Source organism: Neoarius graeffei, chromosome 12 (genome assembly GCF_027579695.1).
Source record: "Neoarius graeffei isolate fNeoGra1 chromosome 12, fNeoGra1.pri, whole genome shotgun sequence".
NCBI classification, from domain to species: Eukaryota; Metazoa; Chordata; class Actinopteri; order Siluriformes; family Ariidae; genus Neoarius; species Neoarius graeffei.
In genome coordinates, this window is record NC_083580.1 from 61,373,597 (window position 1) to 61,385,510 (window position 11,914).

The following is an 11,914-nucleotide window of genomic DNA, read 5'->3' on the forward strand; positions in this document are numbered from 1 at the left end:
AGGAGCAAAATCAATGTACGGTAATTCTCCTATTTTATATTAAACTTTGGTCAAATATCGGTCACATTCTGCATTCTCTGCAATTTTTTTTACCTTGCGCAATACCAGAAAAATTCAGTTGAAATCAAGCTGTTTGAGGCGAATTGGTCCGCCTCTGAAAAAACTTGGCATTTGGATTTCCCGGCAAACATTGATTTTCGTGACGTCACGTGCGGGACGCCTCGCTCTGAATCCTACGTCAGCGCTGGTTTGTTTATGAGAAAACGACCTGCTGGTTTTCTGCAAATTTCTTCAACGTTATCACGTAATTATTAAAATGGTTAACAGATGTATCGTAGGAGGGTGTAGCAACACCAATCATGATGGGATTAGTACTCATCGTTTCCCAAAAGACCGGACAATGAGAGAGAAATGGGAGCGCTTGGTGTACACAGGCTGTGCACTGAAACCGTGCAAAGCTCGCGCAGCCTGCTGGCGCTTCCGCAGGTAACGTCACGAATCTGGCTCCAGACTCCCTTGGGATTTTTCCAGACGCGTTTTGTTATTTTATTTTTTTCTGCTGTAGACAGATGGCCTTGTGCAGAATTACCCTTCTGGATGAGTGTGTAAAGGGACATACTTTCATATGCAACCTCAACTAAAGAAGCATTCTATAATACTCTCTCCAGGGCCATAACACCAGTAAAACAATCACATCCATCATATGAACTGGTTGTGTGTGGTGACTTCAACGTGACAATAGGAAACGACCAAAATGACAACTGGAATTTTGTGGGCCGTTTCAATGATGACGAGCCTGCAAATTTCAACAGTACAAAGCTCACTGAAGTTGCTAGAAGCAATAAGTTGTACATCCTAAACACCTTATTTGCCACTAAAACATCTATGCATAGATGGTCCTTTAAATCCAACCTAAGATACTACAGACGTCTTGATTACATCTTAGGGCCTCTGCATGCTCATGCGACAAGGCTTTCGCAGATAGCTTTTCGCAGACAGTTGTAATTTATTGTTGAGCGGGGATAATAGGCGTGCGCGATGTTATTCACCGGCACAACGCAAGGGGGCGCGAAGTCGCTAGGAGTAGTTGGTGGGTGTGGTTAGTGGAGTGTTTATCCTCCGGTTACTTATAATGACTAGAACTTTTTTTTTTTTATAATGACTAGAACTGGAGTCGTATAGATGTACGTACTTCCTCAATCAACCGCTCTTCATGCTGCTCCATCTTCGCTCATGTTTTTAAAAATGCCGGTCGTGAAAACAAACCAAACCGGGAAAGTAGGGAAGCGGAAGTGCATGTACAGCGGATGTAGAGTGGACCAATCAGAGCCCTCTTGTCTGCGGCGCTGTCTGCGAGGCTTCTGCGGTGGTCACAATTTTTGGGAGGTACGCGCAGAGCGTCTGCGAAGGTGGGGGGGGGCTACGCAGACGCTGTCTGCGACGCCGTCTGCGAGGACTGGGTTGTCAGCATAAATTGGCCTTTAGGAGAATGGTTTATCTAAAGGGCCACACAGAACTGTAGAGTATACCCTAGCGCGAGTGTACCGTTTGGTTCAGACCATCGAATAGCAGTCCTTGATGCTATGCTTCCAACTAAAAGCAAACGAAGACAAATTTTCAGAAAGAAGAGTGGTGAAGCTCGCCAGATAGGCAATATGCAAGCATTTCGGGATCTTGAAGATGTGAGAGTTGAATATAGTAGACGCCTCGATAATATCCTTGAACAGCCCTCATCTTCGGTACAAGCTGATGTGATTGTACAACAAATCGTCAGTGCTATCCGCACAGCTACACATGAAAAGATACCACAACTGTACAGAGGTCATGACGATAAACCCTGGGTGAATGAAGAATTCTTAATCCTGCTCGAGAAAAGACGGAGGTCAACCCATCCAACTGAGATCAAAGAACTGTCTATGCAAGTACGCAAACTCCGCCGTCAACTTAAAAGTGCATACTACAAGAACTACAAGATCAACCTTGCGAGTGAACAAAGGAACACTGAAGAGGAATTCCGGTCGGCAAAAAACTATACTGCACTCTCAAAACTGAGGCAACAGACCATACAGTCCGAGAAACTCGAAGAGCATTTGCGAAACACTTGGGCGAAAGAGATTTCATCATGCAGCCAGAGCTAGTTGACCCTAATAGCTTTCGCCATACCATACCCCCAGAAGACCTTGACACTATTGATGAATCCCCCCTGAGGCGTCCGAGTTAGAGGACTGCATGTCTAAGTTCAAAAATGGCAGGTGCCAGGGAACTGACGGAGTATTTAGCGAACAATTCAAATACTCTTACTCAAAACAGCTCCTTCTCTATCTAGTTCTGCTGATGGCAACGATATAGGAGTGTGTGAAGGTCCCTAGAGGATGGCTGCTTTTTTCAATCACGTGCCTTCAGAAGAAGGGGTCGAGATCCCTAGCGGAAAACTACCAGGGTCTGTCTATCATTACAACACTGTCGAAGCTCTTATCCATGGTTGTCCAAAGAGTAAAGCCAGTTTATGAACACATCCTACTGCCTACGCAATTCGGATTCAGAAGCAATCGATCCATCTGTGATGCAATCCGCATTGTACGACATGTACTAGAGAAAGAACGTAACCCACTCTTTGTTTGGTTTACCGACCTTAAGGCGGCGTATGACTGGGCGCCACGTGATGCGCTCTTTCGTGTCCTGGACAGAGGTGGAAAAAGTACTGAAAAAGTGTAATTAAGTAAAAGTATCTTTACTTTGCTTAAATTCTACTCAAGTAAAAGTACCCATCTAAAAATCTACTCGAGTAAAAGTAAAAAAGTACTCAATTTAAAATGTACTTTGAGTAAAAGTTACTTATACCCTGTCCACACTAGGGATTTTGTACCGATACGAAACTACTTTCGTACCGCAACACCTGTCCACACTAGCAACTATACCGGTACTGTAGCGGTATAACTGTATCGGTACGAAACCCACAAATGTATGGGTTTCGTACCGGTACAGTATCGGTACTGTAGCGCTTCGCTGTAGTGTGGACAGATGAAGCGGTTCTGTATCGATACAAATATAACGCGCATGCGCAAAGTCACACACCTCAATCGATGTCTTCGCTGAATAAAATAGTGAAGAACGGAGATTCGTTTTCTTTGTTTCTTTCTCAACTGCCTCGCGCGTTTTATACGATTCGACTGAATAAATGACCACCAGAAATACAGACTGTACACTGACAACAAAAAGCACACACACGTTGTTTCATCCGTATGGAAGCCGAGAGAAGCCCTTCATATAATCCATTTTTTTAATTCCTGCGACCCTGTAGAAGAGGATAAAGCGGCTACAGATAATGAGATGAGATGAGACCTTGTTATCCCGAGATAACGACATAATTAATTCAGGATCTCGAGAAAACAACACAACTAATTCGAGATCTCGAGAAAACAAAACAATTATTTCATGATCTCGAGTAAACAGCTGAGAAATGGTTCATTCAGGTGCGCCAAGAGACTTGTGATATGCTGACTTTGGGGCTATTTCTCATTCTGTATAGACGCAACTTTGGTCATTAGAATGTCTGGAATAATCGATCGCCTAATAAGGCGATATTCTGATCAGGGGTTGACACAGGGAGAGATTGCATTAAGTCTTTTAATAAGGGATCATTTCAAAATTAGTCCGCGGCACCTCCGCAGAAGACTGGCCTGGCTTCGTCTCTACCGACGGAGATGCAGTGATCCAGCTGAGATCATGAAATAATTGTTTTGTTTTCTCGAGATCTGGAAATAACGGATGCCATATATTCTCGGAAGGAAGTTACTCGGTAACCACGGAAACATTTCGCGCACGCGCATTTCAACTACCGTGAAAGAAAACCACAAACATTTCTCGCTCGTGTGGACAGATGCACTAAACTGTACCGGTATACTTTGTATCGATACAGTTATACCACTATCGTACCGGTATCAGTGTGAACACAGCATTTGTTACTTTCAATTATTTGATGTAAAAATAAGAAAGGACAAGTCGTAAATCAAATTGTTTTTAATGAACTATTAGTCCACATAATAACCTTTCAGGCAGTATAATGTATAAAGCTTTGTTTGGACGACCCCATAAAACATTTTCAAGTACAAGTGGCATAACTTGTAAATTCTATCATCCATTTTTTTCTTTACTGACAAACGCCTATTTTTATGCATACTTGTATATTATTTATGTATACGTGTGTATATACACAGAGTCTACCTGTAATGTGCAATTTTTCTGAGCCTCTCAATAAGGCAATTTTTCTATACTTTTTCACGGTAGATAATGCAAATAGCCCTCTGTATTTAATCCTTCGTTTGTCTAATTTGTATTTCAGTTTTATTTGTTATCTGTTTGACATTTTCTTGCTACTGTAACACGTGAATTTCCCCGATGTGGGATGAATAAAGTGAATCTAATCTAATCTAATCTAATCTAATCTAATCTAATCTAATCTAATCTATTAAAGCCACTAAAGCAGACTTACTAAATGACACATATGAAACGTAAACCAAACAAACTCAAAGTGTCCAGGGCTCTCACGATTTAAAGACAGCTAAGCGATTCCTTAGTAACACTGTGCTCTTCCTTATATAGAAAATATAATTGACAAATTAACTGCATAATGTTTACAACCTGTCGAGAGGTAATGTGCAAACTATTTTGAGACCACCCCATAAAGCATTTTTAAGCAAAGTGCCAAATTCTGAACTGTATGGTCCAACTCAAACACCACAATAAAAAAAGAAAAGAAAACCAAACTCAAAGTATCCAAGACGGTGAAAATGTTTTGATGGCCTATCAGTGACCTCCCAAAGCTCTAGTCTAGGCTACAGCTAACAACCCAGGAGCGAGTCTATACAGGAATTAGGATTTTTTCATAAGAGATCAATTGCAACTAAAACCATGCACTCGTATTATTTCTGACTGTCGTTCTGATAAAACAAACTTGTAAACATGAGGTGATTCATTTCATTTAGGCTACTTCGCTTGAAATGTTAATGATCAGTATGGATGCTAGGCAGCCAAAAGAATTGATAATGAAGGCACATTTTACTTAACGGTGGAAGGGTTTAACCAAACAATAAATATAACGTCTGGGATACACAGGTAAATGCACATACAACCCCGATTCCAAAAAAGTTGGGACAAAGTACAAATTGTAAATAAAAACGGAATGCAATAATTTACAAATCTCAAAAACTGATATTGTATTCACAATAGAATATAGACAACATATCAAATGTCGAAAGTGAGACATTTTGAAATTTCATGCCAAATACTGGCTCATTTGAAATTTCATGACAGCAACACATCTCAAAAAAGTTGGGACTGGGGCAATAAGAGGCTGGAAAAGTTAAAGGTACAAAAAAGGAACAGCTGGAGGACCAAATTGCAACTCATTAGGTCAATTGGCAATAGGTCATTAACATGACTGGGTATAAAAAGAGCATCTTGGAGTGGCAGCGGCTCTCAGAAGTAAAGATGGGAAGAGGATCACCAATCCCCCTAATTCTGCGCCGACAAATAGTGGAGCAATATCAGAAAGGAGTTCGACAGTGTAAAATTGCAAAGAGTTTGAACATATCATCATCTACAGTGCATAATATCATCAAAAGATTCAGAGAATCTGGAAGAATCTCTGTGCGTAAGGGTCAAGGCCGGAAAACCATACTGGGTGCCCGTGATCTTCAGGCCCTTAGACGGCACTGCATCACATACAGGCATGCTTCTGTATTGGAAATCACAAAATGGGCTCAGGAATATTTCCAGAGAACATTATCTGTGAACACAATTCACCGTGCCATCCGCCGTTGCCAACTAAAACTCTATAGTTCAAAGAAGAAGCCGTATCTAAACATGATCCAGAAGCGCAGACGTCTTCTCTGGGCCAAGGCTCATTTAAAATGGACTGTGGCAAAGTGGAAAACTGTTCTGTGGTCAGACGAATCAAAATTTGAAGTTCTTTATGGAAATCAGGGACGCCGTGTCATTCGGACTAAAGAAGAGAAGGACGACCCAAGTTGTTATCAGCGCTCAGTTCAGAAGCCTGCATCTCTGATGGTATGGGGTTGCATTAGTGCGTGTGGCATGGGCAGCTTACACATCTGGAAAGACACCATCAATGCTGAAAGGTATATCCAGGTTCTAGAGCAACATATGCTCCCATCCAGACGACGTCTCTTTCAGGGAAGACCTTGCATTTTCCAACATGACAATGCCAAACCACATACTGCATCAATTACAGCATCATGGCTGCGTAGAAGAAGGGTCCGGGTACTGAACTGGCCAGCCTGCAGTCCAGATCTTTCACCCATAGAAAACATTTGGCGCATCATAAAACGGAAGATACGACAAAAAAGACCTAAGACAGTTGAGCAACTAGAATCCTACATTAGACAAGAATGGGTTAACATTCCTATCCCTAAACTTGAGCAACTTGTCTCCTCAGTCCCCAGACATTTACAGACTGTTGTAAAGAGAAAAGGGGATGTCTCACAGTGGTAAACATGGCCTTGTCCCAACTTTGAGATGTGTTGTTGTCATGAAATTTAAAAATCACCTAATTTTTCTCTTTAAATGATACATTTTCTCAGTTTAAACATTTGATATGTCATCTATGTTCTATTCTGAATAAAATATGGAATTTTGAAACTTTCACATCATTGCATTCCATTTTTATTTACAATTTTTACTTTGTCCCAACTTTTTTGGAATCGGGGTTGTATGTACTTACCACCACATGCTTCTGCAGATTTGATGTGGAAGTTTTGTAGACTGATAGCTCTGTACGGCAGGGCAGGCACATTTTGCATTGCATTATTATGTTATTGCCTCGTTTGCGTTTGAATGCAAAGTACAGGCTGACATACGGCCAAGGATTTCCCTCGCTGTCCGGCGCATCTGTTCCATGGGAATTCTCTTCTTGGCAATCCTCAACCTCCTCCATGACCTCCTCTATCTCTTGCTCAGCTACCTTGGCACCAGCCATCATCCAACGATACATGTAGGCTAATATGGATATTCCGTGCACACGCCTGTGCCAGTTTCCTTTCAGTTCGGGCCAATTGGTTTTTTTCCCCGCATTTAATTTTTTTACTCAGTAACGGGCGGTTTTCGAATGTAGCGAAGTAAAATACTTGGTTCAAAATGTACTTGAGTAGAAGTAAAATTACCCATTTCAAAAACTACTTAAATTACAAATTACACAAAAAATCTACTTAATTACAGTAACGTGAGTAAATGTAATTCGTTACTTTCCACCTCTGGTCCTGGAGATCCGTCTTCGGTGCCCTAAACTGACCTCCATTCTTAAAGCTCTGTACACTGGCACAATGGTCTGCATAAAAGGCGCCAACCACTATTTCAACACTTATGTCGGGTGTCGCCAAGGTGCTCTTGAAAGTCCAAGCATATCCAATGTGTATATGGACTTTGTCATGAGATGTGCCTACCATGAGCTCAAAAGCCAATTCCCAGAGGCTGGAGCATGGATCGGGTTTGTTATACCGAATGAAGTGTCTCCCCGAGAACTTCGCACTAAGACGTCATATGGTGTGACCAGAATATTAGAACTCATGTATGCTGACGATATTGCAGTGTTCTCTGAGAACCTGGACGAGCTAAAGAAGCTCTTAGAGATATATGACAACACTTTCTTGAGATTTGGTCTAGAGATGTCATAAGAAGACTGAGACCATGGCCTTTAATGTTGACGAAAGCATACAATCTAGAACAAGCCTACTGACGGTAAACAATGTAGAAATAAAGAACGTGAGGCAGTTCCACTATCTGGGCCATCTCATTACCAACGCTGGGAAGTCATTGACGTTTTTGCATCACAGGATTGCATCGGCGTTTGAAAAATGGATTGAGCTGAAGCACGTGCTGACTGACTGCGAAATCCACCTCAACACTCGCATGAAGATCTTGACTACTTGTGTGTGGTCCCGCCTACTGTATAGCGTGCAGATGGGGGAACTATCAGGTGCTGAACTCCAGAAACTGAATGCTGTCTGGAATGGGTTCCTTCGAAAAATGATCGCTGGGGGCTATGCAAGGAAAAACGCACCACCCAAAGGCCAATGTAAGAAGGGAATTGACCCTGCATCCCTAGTTAACGAGGACTTGGATTGGGCCTTCAAGATCTCCAATACGAAGCTCCATCAAATTACCCAATCACGACCTATTGATTTTTGCCACATTCAGTATCTGAAGTATATAGCACACATGTGCAGAATGGCTAACGACGCCATCCAGAAAGTTGTCTTGTTCGACAAGAGAAGGAACTGGAAGAAGGTTGAGGAACTCCTTGGGGTCGACAAACATCAGGCCCTAAAAACTATGATGAGCAAACAAGACTTCGAGCGGATGTTGGAGATGAGGTTCTCCTGCTCCAAGCAGCTGCGTCCCCAGGCCGATTTCGTGCCAAGAGGGAAATGATGATGACGACGACCGTACCAAACCCAAAATGGTGGTACGAACCAACCCGAATAAATCAATAAATAAATATACATATAAAACAGTTATTCCACGAAATAGAGTCGTACATGAGGTGACAGCCGATGAGGTGCGTAGCACTGAGCTGACTATAAGCCATGTATGACGAAATTGAGTGGAATAACTGTTTTATTCTACCCAAATTCACTGGATTTTGAGAAACGGAGCATTTTTATTTTTTGCAAATTCGATAAATAAAAAAACTTTGTACAAAACATCTGACAAAATCATTTCCGCTCAGAATGTAAACAAACCGGCGAAATGACAGTAGCAATTTGTGAAAAATGCTAATAATAATTCTTGAAAAAAAAAAAAGAGATACGTTCTTACCATCACATACTTTCATTCCATATGTTGTTGCTATTTTGTGTTTTCGAGTAGAGTTTTTATTTCGTCCTCGGTTGATTCAGCAACACGCTCCGCCATTATTTTGTTCTTCTTTAGGGATTTTTTGGCGGTTGGCGAACCAACTTAAAGGTGCATTACCGCCACCAACTGGGCTGGAGTGTGGAACAGAAGCTCATCTCATCTCATTATCTCTAGCCGCTTTATCCTTCTACAGGGTCGCAGGCAAGCTGGAGCCTATCCCAACTGACTACGGGCGAAAGGCGGGGTACACCCTGGACAAGTCGCCAGGTCATCACAGGGCGGAACAGAATCTATTGGGGAAAAAAAAAAAAAAAAAATATATATATATATATATATATATATATATATATGTAGTCGTTGACTTACGACTGCGTTTGGTTACGACTGACCGGTCGTAAACTGATCTGGTCGTAAGTCGGCCTATGCTAAATGAACGCAAGTATATTGTGATGTGTAATGATATTGTAATCATCTTAAAGTCTTATTTTATCAACATTTTCTTATTTCATTACCTTGGCTCATTATTTGGTTTAAGTCAAACACTGCATACTACACTGCGTACAGTACAATTCGTTTAATATGTGCAAAACAAAAAAATACAGGTGTGAAAAACAAAAAACATTTTAGTTTGAAACATACCAAAATACAAATGTAAAACATAGCAAAATACAAAACTTAGTGACCGCTGGCATCACTGGTGCTTGGCTGTGGGTCGTCTACGTCATCATCAGCTGTCGCAGCGCTTGGGCTGGCGGGAGCATTTGCTCGTTTCATAAACCAGGAGCTGGGACGGAAACTGTATGACGGAGTGCGCGAGGGAGCGCGAGAGAGACTGCGTGTGTGCCGGGAGCTGGGGCGGAAACTGTTGTACGCTCAGCTGGGAAACACTTGCCAGTCATAACCACACGGTCGTAAAGTCGATCGGTCGTAAGTTGCATAGGTCATAAGTCGACGACTACCTGTATATTCTTTTAGTGATTTCTGTTTCTTTTAAATACTTGATGACAACGCCGCCATTTTGTTTCTCTCTACTTACAGTATATGAGCTGATATCCTAGTAACAGAGTAGCCAATCAGAGCATGTGATTGCTCATACCCAGTGATTGTAGACAGAATATATATGAGGTGTTTAGGTGTCCAGACTAAATGGTCTGAGCTTCTTTGTTCAGGATGAGTATTCTAAGCAGAAAATCCCCGCTTTGTTCCCACCCGGAGCGTCCCCATCTATTATCTCTTACGGTGTGTACTTCATTATCAGCTTTAATCCGCAACACAAAAAGCCCACGGACCACAGGGTCCTCCGTCTCCCGCACTTCTGTCTCCACGCAACAAGACTCCATTCACAACCGACCAAATCCTTTTAATCTTTTTCTATACGCCAATGCTGCAGGAGATAATAAGAGAAATGTAAAATGAGCAGGATTTAGGGAGAGGAACTGTGAAACACTCGATGTGAAGAGTGCAATCCAAGTACGTCCTGAAGGACTGAGAGCTTGTAAAGATGACGAGTCTCAGACTGACTAAAAGAGGTAACAGTAAGCCCTGCTGAATCAAGAAAATAAATAAACAAACAACCCAAACCAAATAAAGCACATTTATCTGATTCGTCACATTAGAATGCAATCGGCATATAAAACGTTTACTCATTTACTTTCACAAACACAAAAACACTCGAACTATACGGAGAGCCTAAATCTCCACCAATACACAAAGAGGAAGCAGGAACAGTCGGAGCAGAGCTTTATTGCTAGTTTGTGAGGCATGCTAATTATATCTGTCACTGCTTTCCACTTCATTGGTAGCCAGCTGTCTCTGGAAGAAACACACCAACGCTTTGTGTGCTCCCGCATTCAAATCTAACCCTTTAATGCACACACGACATGAAAGCACATGCTGAACTCACTGCTCGCTATGGCCTCGGTCACTGGACTTCTGTAGCAACAAACTGAACAGCTTACCTGTATGTTTCCAAAGTCCACGGTTTCATAGTGGAAATGTGCACATTCGGCTAACTTTGGGAAGTGGCCCTTGGTGAACGACAGTCTGGAAGAAAGAAAACATGCAGTGAAAGGTTTTGGGAAGTGCAGACCCTGTTAGAAAGCAGCTCGTGTCAAAAGTGCTATTTGGATGGAATAACACTATATTCAGACTGCAACCTGCAACGACCCATATCCGATTTGTTGTGAAATCCGATTTTTTTGTTAGGCCGTTCACATTACCAATTATATGAGACTTGTGTGCGATCTCCAACATGAACGGAAAACGACCCAAAAGTGTCCCGCATGCGCAAATTGACACATAATAAGCACATCTACGTAATACGTAAAAAAAAAGCGCACTCTTCAAGTTTGCAAGTAAAGCATGGAGACCTGGCGATGTGGTTTTTGTGGCGGCGGCGGAACTCGCACAATAATCTGATTAATGTGGGCAGCAGACTAATGAGACCGAAGGTGTCAAATTACTGGAAATTTCCAGAACAATCTTATAATCTTGTAATACAGGATGGTTTAACATCCAGGTCCCTACCAAATCCACCATTAGCTTGATCAATTCTATAAAAGTCTATTTCAATTCTGAAAACTGTACAAATGTTGTTGTTTTCCACCAAAGAGGCGGGATTAGCCAACGCAGAATAGTGACGTTTGTCTCTTGTTGATGACGTGTAGGTGGCATGAATGCGACCTGTCCGGTCAGACTGCAGTCGCATGTGAAAATAACGGATACGCATCGGAATTAGGACCACATATCCAAGCGGCCTGGGTCGCATGTGAAAAAAATCGGATCTGTGTCGTTCAGATTGTCAATAACAAATCGGATACAGGTCGCATATGGGCAAAAAAATCGGATATGGGTCGTTTCAGGGTGCAGTCTGAACGTAGCCTAAGACTGCGTCGAAAAGTGAAACCCTGGATGAGTAATGGAGTAACAATAGGCCGTACTGGATCACATCAACTTTTCGACCCAGGTTCAACTCGTTTCCGTTTCCGGTTGAGAGTACGCTGGGCGCATTCTGGCTGCCGCTTCTCACTGGAGCTTTTTA

The 11,914-nt window shown here is 42.1% G+C and overlaps 1 protein-coding gene across 2 annotated transcripts in view; it reads right to left on the reverse strand.

Annotated features, from left to right (window-relative positions):
* Positions 1 to 10,913, reverse strand: part of arhgap32b (Rho GTPase activating protein 32b) — a 255,649-nt gene extending 244,736 nt beyond the window's left edge. Inside the window, exon 1 of one of the 2 annotated variants that reach the window (XM_060936152.1) lies at positions 10,833 to 10,913. The gene's annotated coding sequence lies outside the window, so the exon portion shown is untranslated. The remainder of the gene's footprint in view (positions 1 to 10,832) is intronic. The other variant, XM_060936151.1, reaches the window with a different exon arrangement.
* Between the last annotated feature and the right edge of the window lie 1,001 nt (positions 10,914 to 11,914).